This window comes from Dendropsophus ebraccatus, chromosome 3, assembly GCF_027789765.1.
Source record: "Dendropsophus ebraccatus isolate aDenEbr1 chromosome 3, aDenEbr1.pat, whole genome shotgun sequence".
NCBI lineage: Eukaryota > Metazoa > Chordata > Amphibia > Anura > Hylidae > Dendropsophus > Dendropsophus ebraccatus.
The window spans coordinates 119,679,812-119,691,010 of record NC_091456.1 but is presented as its reverse complement, the minus strand read 5'-3'; the positions used below and the strand labels follow the sequence as shown (position 1 = coordinate 119,691,010).

General features: G+C 44.2%; 1 protein-coding gene across 7 annotated transcripts in view; it reads left to right on the top strand.

The window, feature by feature from the left end:
• Positions 1-11,199, top strand: part of PIP5K1C (phosphatidylinositol-4-phosphate 5-kinase type 1 gamma) — a 593,211-nt gene that overhangs the window by 558,593 nt on the left and 23,419 nt on the right. The window lies entirely within an intron of this gene.

The following is an 11,199-nucleotide window of genomic DNA, read 5'->3' as shown; positions in this document are numbered from 1 at the left end:
TACCGGCCAAACATTTCCTATTAAACAACATATGAATTGCTCTTCTACATACGTTATTTATTTATTGACTTGTATCTGTGGCATACAATATGTGGGCAGAACGAAACAAGCTTTCCACAAGAGGATAAATGGCCATAGATCTTACATAGGGGCTTCCTTAAACAGAGCGTATCAAAACATCTAACAGAAGTACATAATCGCTCCTTTGATGTTGTATCTATTTGTCCCATTGAACAGATTTCACAAGAAAACACAGACCGCTGGTCCAATTTATGTAAACGTAAGTCGTATTGGATATACAAATTGCAGACATTGATACCTGAAGGTTTAAATGAGTGCATTGAACATATATAGGAACGCATTACCACTTTTGCCCACTAGATGGCACCAGCGCTCTAATATATGACTCTTTCTCGTTTTTAGCTCGAATTTTAATTAAAACTAGATTTTTTATACACAAACTGTTTCATATCATATATATACAGTGGCTATAACCTTGCTAATGTCTCTTACTTACAAAAATTCCCTTTTGAAATGCACCAGAACTTCTACTAGTGACTTTTCACGTACCACTACACTACTCCAAGCTTTCAGGAATACCGTATCTCTACACCAATGCAACATGCTCAAGACGTGATGACGCCACACACCAGAAGGATCACTCCGTTCCTCCACACCACTGGAGCCCTGTTTATCAGTCCAGGATGGGGGTTATTGTCCTCCAGCACGGTAAGTGTGTAAGAAATTAGAAAATTTTAATTTTCTGTGCAGAGATTTTAGTGTAATCCAATATCTTTCATAATGATAAACCTATTACCAGAAAAATGCACCCCAATATTGATTTCCCGTTTCTGCAGTTTATAGAAATACCCCATATGTGGCCCTATTGCGCTATTTGACGTAACCACAAGCCTTAGATATAAAGGAGCGCCTAATGAATTTCTACGCCTCCATTATATTTGGTAATTTTTGACTGTACCACTTCAGGTTGGCAGAGGCTCTGGGGTGCCAAAACATAAAAAATACACCTAAAGGGACACCATTTAGAAAACTACACCCCTCAAGGAATGTAACAAGGGGTGCGGTGAGCATTTGGACCCCACAGGTGCTTCACAGATTTTCAGAACAATGTGGCGTGAAAAAAGAAATTTATTTTTTACACTAAAACGTTCTAGCCTTCAATTTTTCATTTTCACAAAGGGATAAAAGGAATAAAAACCCAAAAAACGTGTAGCGCAGTTTCTCCCGAGTACGAAATACCCCACATGTGGACATAAAGTACCAAGTTGGCGCAGGACGAGCCTCCAAAGGGAAGGAGCGCCAATTGACCTTTGCAAGCTGGATTTTACTGGAATAAATTTCAAGGGTCATGTCGCATTTACAGAGCCCTTGTGCTGCCAAAACACTGGAAACCCCCCACAAGTGACCCCATTCTGGAAACTACACCCCTCAAGGAATCTAACAAGGGGTGCAGTGAGCAAATGGACCCCACTGGTGACGGGCACAAATGTGGAACAATGTGACGTGAAAGGGAAAATTTTCATTTTTCATCCATATCCTCATTGCATCCCTTGTTAGATTCCTTGAGGGGTGTAGTTTCCAGAATGGGGTCACTTTTGGGGGTTTCCAGTGTTTTGGCAGCACGAGGGCTCTGTAAATGCGACATGGCGTTCATCATCCATTCTAGCCAAATCCAGCCTCCAAAATCCAAATGGCACTCCTTCCCTTCGGAGGCTTGCCCTGCGCCCACATGGCGCTTTATGTCTACATGTGGGGTATTTAAGGACTCGGGGGAATATTGCGCTACACATTTTGTGTGTTTTTTATCTTTTAACCCCTTGTGAAAATGAAAAATTCAAGGCTAGACAAACATTATAGTGTAAAAAATTTAATATTTCATTTTCACGCCACATTGTTTCACATTTTAGCTTGTCACCAGTGGGGTCCATATGCTCACTACACCCCTTGTTACATTCCTTGAGGGGTGTAGTTTCCATAATGGGGTCACTTGTGGGGGGTTTCAACTGTCTTGGCAACACAGGGGCCTTTTAATTGCAACATGGCCCTCGAAATCCATTCCAGCCAAATCCAGCCTCCAAAAGCCAAATGGCTCTCCTTCCCTTTGGAGGCTTACCCTGCACCCGCATGTCGCCTTAAGTCTACATGTGGGGTATTTCCGTACTCAGGGGAAATTGCTCTACACATTTTGTGTTTTTTTTTTTTTTTAATCTTTTAACTCCTTGTTAAGAATGAAAGAATCAAGACAAGATCAATGATTTAGTATAAAAATAAATTTTTTTTTTACTCTGTTGGTCTAGCCTTGATTTTTTCCCTTTCCACAAGGGGTTAAAAAAGGAAATGAACGCAAAACGTGTAGGGTAATTTCCCCTGAGTACGAAAATACCCTACATGTGGACATAATGTGCCATATGGGCACAGGGCAAGCCACCAAACGGACAGAGCGCCATTTAGAGGCTGAAATGGAGGATGGAGGCCATGTCGCAATTACAAAGCTCCTGTGCTGCCAGGACAGTAGAAACCCCCCACAAGTGACCCCATTCTGGAAACTACACCCCTCAAGTAATCTAACAAGGGGTGCAGTCAGCATATGGATCCCACTGGTGACTGGCACATATGTAGGACATGTGGTGTGAAAATAAAAAATCCCTTTTTTTTTTCATTTTCATGGCACAAATGTATCCGTCACCAGGGGCCCATATCCCGGCTGCCCCCCTTGTTTGATTCCTTATGGGGTGTAGTTTTCTAGAATGGGGTCACTTGTGGGGGGTTTCTACTTTCCTGGCCGCACAGGAGCTTTGTAATTGCATTATGGCAAGTCTCTAATGGGAATGACGGCCATGCCTATTTGGGGGTATTAGGCCAATTATTAGTTTATAAGGTTGAAAAGGACAGGTGTCCATCAAATTCAACCTGTGTTGATCCAGAGGAAGGCAAAAAACCCTTGTAAGGCAGACGACAATAGCTTCATCACAGGGAAAAATTTCATTCCTGACTCCATAATAGCAATCAAAATAATCCCTGGACCAACATGACCCCTGAAATAGGAATAAGGGAAGGAATTTAGAAAATGTAGATCTCCAATGACGTGTGGTATGCCTTGAAGCGATCCAGTATGCAGAGGCCGGGGTGATCAGGACAGGTGTCACACTGGAAAAAAACGTGTTCATTCTTTGGATGGACGATGGAATCTGCCCGTGCATAGAATGGAGTCTATGACATGTGCGGAGACGTGCACGCCCGCATCAGTCCACCGGCGGGTGCCAGCTGAGGAATGCACAAAGGGTTATCCTTCGCCATTCCGCAGTGTGCACGTACCCTAAATCTGTAAGTGTACCCTGAGGTACTCTCACAGAGTTTGTAGAATTTCACGCCACACCGTCATCTCTTATTGGGACGGTACTGGCGGAAAAGACGTGTCTGGGGGGCAGCGTACCCCATGCAACCCCCAGACACGTCACTGGATGATGAGGATAAATGGAGGAAAAAAGGATCCCCCCCATTCATCCTGACTGGCTGTTTTGGTGTCAGAGGCAATAATAACGTATGCGTCTGATGCCGAAAACACCCTGGGGCCATTTTTATATGGGGATTGGTATATGGGGTATGTAAATGTGTAGTGTAAAACTTTATTCCGTGTATTGTAATTTACATGTTTTTTAACATTAAGTTTTGCTCTTAAAGGGACATATTTCGCTCTTAAAGGGACCCAGTTCGCTCTTAAAGGGACCCAGGTTGCTCTTAAAGGGACCCAGGTTGCTCTTAAAGGGACCAAGGTCGCTCTTAAAGAGACCCAGGTTGCTCTTAAAGGGACCCATTTCGCTCTTAAAGGGACCAAGGTCGCTCTTAAAGGGACCAAGGTCGCTCTTAAAGGGACCAAGGTCGCTCTTAAAGGGACCAAGGTCGCTTTTAAAAGGACCCATTTTGCTCTTAAAGGGACCAAGGTCGCTCTTAAAGGAACCCAGGTCGCTCTTAAAGGGACCCAGGTCGCTCTTAAAGGGACCCATTTTGCTCTTAAAGGGAAATATTTCGCTCTTAAAGGGACCCAGTTCGCTCTTAACCCCTTAAGGTCAAAGCTAATTTTTGTTTTTGCACTTTTGCTTTTTCCACTTTATGTTTAAAAGGCCATAGCGCTTGCATTTTTTCACCTAGAGACCCACATGAGCCCTTATTTTTTGCGAAACCAATTGTACTTTGCAATGACAAGCATTATTTTTCCATAACATATGCTGCGAAACTGGAAAAAAATCATTTGCGCTGTCAAATTGAGAAAAAAAAAAGGAATTTGTTTTGATTTCGGGGAGTTTTGCATTTACTCCGTTCACCCTATAGTAAAACTGACTTGTTATGCATGTTCATCAAGTCGTTACGATTACAACAATATGTTACATGTATAACGTCATCTCTTATTGGGACGGTACTGGCGGAAAAGACGTGTCTGGGGGGCAGCGTACCCCATGCAACCCCCAGACACGTCACTGGATGATGAGGATAAATGGAGGAAAAAAGGATCCCCCCCATTCACTTCATCCTCACTGGCTGTTTTGGTGTCAGAGGCAATAATAATGTATGCGTCTGATGCCGAAAACACCCTGGGGCCATTTTTATATGGGGATTGGTATATGGGGTATGTAAATGTGTAGTGTAAAACTTTATTCCGTGTAGTGTAATTTACTTGTTTTTTAACATTAAGTTTTGCTCTTAAAGGGACATATTTCGCTCTTAAAGGGACCCAGTTCGCTCTTAAAGGGACCCAGGTTGCTCTTAAAGGGACCAAGGTCGCTCTTAAAGGGACCAAGGTCGCTCTTAAAGGGACCAAGGTCGCTCTTAAAAGGACCCATTTTGCTCTTAAAGGGACCAAGGTCGCTCTTAAAGGAACCCAGTTCGCTCTTAAAGGGACCCATTTTGCTCTTAAAGGGACATATTTCGCTCTTAAAGGGACCCAGTTCGCTCTTAACCCCTTAAGGTCAATGCTAATTTTCGTTTTTGCACTTTTGCTTTTTCCACTTTATGTTTAAAAGGCCATAGCGCTTGCAGAGCCCTTATTTTTTGCGAAACCAATTGTACTTTGCAATGACAGGCATTATTTTTCGATAACATATGCTGCGAAACTGGAAAAAAATAATTTGCGCTGTCAAATTGAAAAAAAAAAAGGAATTTGTTTTGATTTCGGGGAGTTTTGCATTTACTCCGTTCACCCTATAGTAAAACTGACTTGTTATGCATGTTCCTCAAGTCGTTACGATTACAACAATATGTTACATGTATAACTTTTCTTGTATCTGATGGCTTGTAAAAAATTCAAACCATTGTTAACAAATATATGTTCCTTAAAATCGCTCTATTCCCAGGCTTATAGCACTTTTATCCTTTGGTCTATGGGGCTGTTTGAGGTGTAATTTTTTGCGCCATGATGTTTACTTTCTATCGGTACCTTGATTGCGCATATATGACTTTTTGATCACTTTTTATTAATTTTTTTCTGGATTTGATGCGTCAAAAAATGCGCAATTTTGCACCCTGGAATTTGTTTGCGCTTACGCCGTTTACCGTGCGAGATCAGGAATGTGATTAATTAATAGTTCGGGCGATTACGCGCGCGGCGATACTAAATATGTTTATTTATTTGTTTATTTATTTATTTATATTTATAAAATGGGAAAAGGGGGGTGATTTGGACTTTTAATGGGGGAGGGGATTTTTTATTAATAAAAAAACATTTTTACTTTTATTTTTACTTTAACTAGAAGTCCCCCTGGGGGACTTGTATATAAACAGCACTGATCTCTCATAGGGATCAATGCTGTGTATATACACAGCAAAGATCCATCAGATCTGTCATAGATTGCTATGGCCTGCTGCAGGCCATAGCAATCTATTGCCGAGCCGGGATCAGTGTCATTCCGACGCTGAGGCCCGACATGGGCAGAAGAACGGATCTCCGATCGCGGTTAATAGAGGCACTGCCCGGTTGCACATGTCAGCCGGGATCAGCGCTCTGAACACCCCCGCGGCACCATGACGTATCAGATACGTCATGGATCGCTAAGGCATTAAAGGGACCCAGGTTGCTCTTAAAGGGACCAAGGTCGCTCTTAAAGGGACCCATTTCGCTCTTAAAGGGACCCAGGTCGCTCTTAAAGGGACCCGGGTCGCTCTTAAAGGGACCCAGGTTGCTCTTAAAGGGACCCATTTAGGTCCCTTTAAGAGCGACTTGGTTACCGTCCCTTTAAGGGCAACTTGGATACAGTCCCTTTAAAAGCGACTTGGGTACTGTTCCTTTAAGAGCGGTTTGGGCACCATCCCTTTAAGAGCGGCTTGGTTACCATCCCTTTAAGAGTGGCTTGGGTACTGTCCCTGTAAGAGCGACTTATGTAATTCCCCTTACACAGCAACTTGGGTACCGTCTCTTTAAGAACAGCTTGGGTACTGTCCCTTTAAGAGCGGCTTGAGTACCGTCCCTTTAAGAGCTGCTAGGGTACCGCCCCTTTAAGAGCGGCTTGGGTACGTCTCTTTAAGAGCGGCTTGGGTACCGTCCCTTTAAGAGTGGCTTGGGTACCATCCCTTTAAGAGTGGCTTGGGTACCGTTCCCACATGGCTGCCCCAGCTCTGCTATTTTACTGACTGAACTCTGCTACTTATAATGGTAAAGATCATTGCTCGGTTACCATGACAATCTTACTCATGTCAGTGAGACAAAATGGTTAAGGACCTTCCATATATTACATCTTTTATTGGCCAATAGTGGACATGTTACTGTGGATGTTGTGATACATTGCCTGACAAGACCTTAGAATTCCTATTGGCTGCTATTTGCAGCTATTTGCATATGTGCTGTGATTGGCTGTTAGCGGTTAGAGTGTGGCCATTATTTGAAATGGGCCATTATTTTCTATGGGAAATTAGGGGTCTTTAAACGTAAATTTCTTAAAAACGAAAAATTCGATCGAAACGAAAAATAGATAGCACACCTCACACCGCCGAGGGCTTCGAAACGCAGTTTGAACTGAGTCTGTGCGCAAAACGGCTCGGGCTGTTTTACGCGCAGAAAAATGGCTGGAAGAAGAAGAAACGGAAGAATACGGATTACAATATAGTGGTTTTCAAGCACTCTAATTAGATTGGAAAACGGCCAGATACCAAGCCAAGATGCCATAATTAGTGGTGTCTTCAGGGAATGTTTTGCTAGGCTATATATGTCTGAGGTTACCTACAATTGAGGAGGAGGTGGCTCAGTTTTTTCAGAGCATTGAGGTTCCGTGTATTGGCCCTGAACATAAAATAATGTTGGATTCTCCCATTACTTTGCAGGAGCTTAGTTCAGCACTGGATGCATTAAAGGGTTCATTGGCCCCGGGTGGTGACAGGCTCCCGGTGGCTATTTATAAAGAACATAGAGAGGTGTTGCTTCCAGCTTTGCAGCAGGTCCTAAATCACTCAATGACCACAGGGTAACTTCCAGAATCAATGTGCGGCCATTATCATTCTAATTCCGAAAGAGGAGAAAGACAAATTGGAGGTAGAATCATACCGGCCCATATCTATCATAAATGTTGTTACAAAAATTTTCGCCAAGGTATTAGCTAATAGACTGGCCAGTGTCTTGGGGGAGATAATACATCCAGACCAGTGCGGTTTTGTCCCTGGCCAAATGTCTAAACACAATGTTAGAAGACTGTGGGAGAATATGAAGGGGACTTGAGGGCCCGACTCTAACTCTATCCTGTCGCTAGATGTGACTAAGGCTTTTGACAGGGTGGAGTGGGAGTATTTATGGGTAGCAATGAGACAATTCGGAATAGGCCAGAACTTTATTGAAATGTTAAAACTGTTGTACAAGGGTGTGTGTGCCTTGATCAGTGTGAATGGAAGCTTGTCTGATTCTTTTACTTTAAGTAGAGGCACGCGTCAGGGGTGCCCTCTCTCCCCCTAGCTTTTCACCCTTAGTTTAGAGCCAGTGGCAATTTAAAAAAAGGATGAGGTTAAGTGAGGACGCATTAGATCCCCACTTAACCCTTTGGGAGCCAGACTGATCTCACACTGCAACCATTCCAGCAAGGAAGTGAAGTACAACATCCACACTCACCTCCGATGTCTTCTCTTTTCACCACAGCCCGTCACACTGAGGTTGAAGTTTGCCAGGCTTTGGATTTTCAAATCTCAGCCAATCAACAGCAGAGTAGGGACATTGCTGCAGGCTGATTGGTTGAGCTCAGACTGCACTAGTCTCTGCTCAGCCAATCAGTGGCTGCAGCGGAGTCCTGCCTCAGCTGCTGATTTGCTGATTCAGTAAACACTGGGAGAAGACCAGAGAGTAGTCTCCTGAAAAACCAGAATGTCACCCCTTTCCCCCGACCACCACTTAACCACACTCCACCGGGGGACGTCTTGGAAGTCATGTCCAGAGCTTTCAGCGAGGGACCTAAAGATGACATAAGAGGATCCCAGGGGAGTGTGGTTAGGTGAGAATAGGATGTTTATTATTTTCTATGCACTCCCACCACTAAAAATTTGTGGTGCCTCTTTAATAAAGTCCTGAGAGATATCTGCTCTTATGTTATTTTCATGGCTTATAAACCTCTATGCGAATATCCTGTGTAAATATTATTTACAGCTAATACTGTAATCTGCACCTAAGGTTGCTCTTAGGGCCCTGTTACATGGAGAAATAATCTGCCGCTTCAGGCAGATATCGTTCTGTGTAATACAGGCAAGGATCAGCCAAAGAAATTGCTGATGACTGTCTTTTAGCATGTTTAACAATCGCCGTCTGCCGACCATGCATTGCTACGTGCAATAGCAATGTATGGCCGATGACTGATACTAGGATTAAAAAAAAAAAAAAAAAAAAAAAAAGTTTATACTTACCTGTCTTGTACCCGTGTTCCCTGCTCACCGTAGCCACCTCCAGCACTTCCAAACCTGTTTTTGAAGTGACTGCCAGCTCAGCCAATCACTGGCTACATTTTGGTAAAAAAAAAAAAAAAAGATTTAATCTTTCCAGGATAGTGTCCTAGAGGATGTACTTAGGGTTTCCCATGCCCTAGGTTTGCAATGGCCCTACAAAATTGTTTGCGCCCCTCTTGAATTTCGTGGAGTACAGCTGACATATCATGCTTGTGCTGATTTCAAGATTGGTGCTCGCTTACTAAGCCTATTTCATGGCTCTATAATCGTCAGGCAAGTGCTGCATTGACATTGTTAGAGATGTCTGTGCAGCCCTTGCCTTAACTAAAATAAAAACTTTATACATGCATGTCCACACTCCCCAGTGTTCTTCTTGCTTCTACTCGCTTCCCGCAGCTGCCGCTTGAACTTCTGTGCTGGTCTCTGGAGTGACAGGCCGCTCAGTCAATTACTGGTCGAGATTGGACAGCACTGCGGCCAGCCTGTGGCAGCTGCGGGCAGAGGAGATAAGAACACCATGTATAAAGTTTATACATTTTTTACACATTCATCAGCCGTCAGACGCACACTACTATAATATATAGTGATGTGTTGTAGACGGCCAATGATTTTTCAACAAGTTGAAAGAAAACAATCAGCAGATGATCATTTCTTCTGTTTTTATTACACAGAGCAATGATTTGCAGAATTGAGGCTTCACGGGCAAAGCATTACTTAGCCACGCCCCCAGCGCAACTTAGCAACGCCCCTCTTTGTCGTCATCAAAGAATAGGCCCTGCCCCCTCAGCAGCCATTGGAAGGGTCGGCCTAAAGGTCTAGGCCCCACCCCCACTACATTGGCCCACACCAATGGCCGCTGAGGGGGCATGGCCTATGGCTATGTAACGCTTCTGCCGTGAAGCCCCGCCCAGGTATCCCAATCCCAGATGATAAAATATCACTTTTTACTGGAGCAAGCATCATGAGGTATGATAGAAAATGAGGTATGAAGACTGCTAAATTTAACCTTTACACCTGTGTAGAGCAGTCATAATGCAAAAAAGGGTGACAGTGTCACTTTAAGGACTTATTGCACGATAACTGGCTCATGTAAAAGGTCCTTTAGATTTAGAAGGCCTTATCCGGCGCTCACATGATGGTAAACCACTGCTTGACACCTTTGTTTTTAAAGAGAGCTAGAGCTCTCTTATTGCAGCTTATCTCTCCCATCCCCATAAGGAACACCGGCCATTCTGAATGGAGGCAGTCAGATGAGACAACTGACGATTGAAATCCTAAAGAAATATGTCGTATGCCAAATTATTAGCCCTTAGAATTGCCCCTTTTTTACCCTCTTTAACCCCTTAACGACATCGGGCGTACCCATACGCCCCCGTTGCCTGGGCTTTAACGCAAACGGGCGTATAGGTATAAATCATAGCAGGCCATCTTAGCTTCACGGCACGGGGGGTGGTTAACACCCCCCGTGCTTACGATCGCCGCTATAGGCTGATCAATTCAGATCAGCCAATAGCGGCGATCGGAACCTTTCCGGGTCATCGGTGACCCGATGACCCGGAAAAAAATGGCGGTCGGTGCTGTCCGAGGACGGCACCGACCGCCATTACTGTAAAAAGTAATGGTGGTCACCGTGCCACCGGCCCGATCGCCGTGAACGGCCGGCCGGCCGTTCACGGCGATCGGGCCAGTGGCACGGCGATCAGAGTCCCACAATATAGTAAATACCTGCCCTGGACCCCTCAGCTAGGTAGCCGAGGGGTCCAGAGCAGGTATTTGTACATTACTCACCTGTCCCGGGCTCCTGATCGGCGTCTTCCGGGTTCGCGGCGTCCTCGTTTTCGTTCGGGTCTTCGGCTTCCTCCGTGACGTCACGTTCGGCTTCTCTCGGCTATTTTCGGCTCCAGCGTCGGCTTCTTCCGTATTTTGCGCTCTGCTGCCCTCTAGCGGCTGATATGTGTAATACACTTATCAGCAGCTACAGGGATGTTCAGAATGTAGAAAAAGTTTTTTGTTTTTTTTTTCAAATTTTTTTTTTTCTATTTTCCGCACCCTATCGCCGCTGAGTGTTGATCAGCATCGCACGAAAGTGCGCTGCTAATCAGCAACTCCTCCTTTTTGGCGTAGGGTGTTTTTTTTCTATATTCTACTGCCACGGTCTGCTGATAAGTGCCGCACATAAGTGCGGCATTTATCAGCAACTCCTTTGTTGGCGTAGTTTTTTTTTTTATACTTACTGTAAAAAAACACGTAAAAAAACACTACATTACACCACAC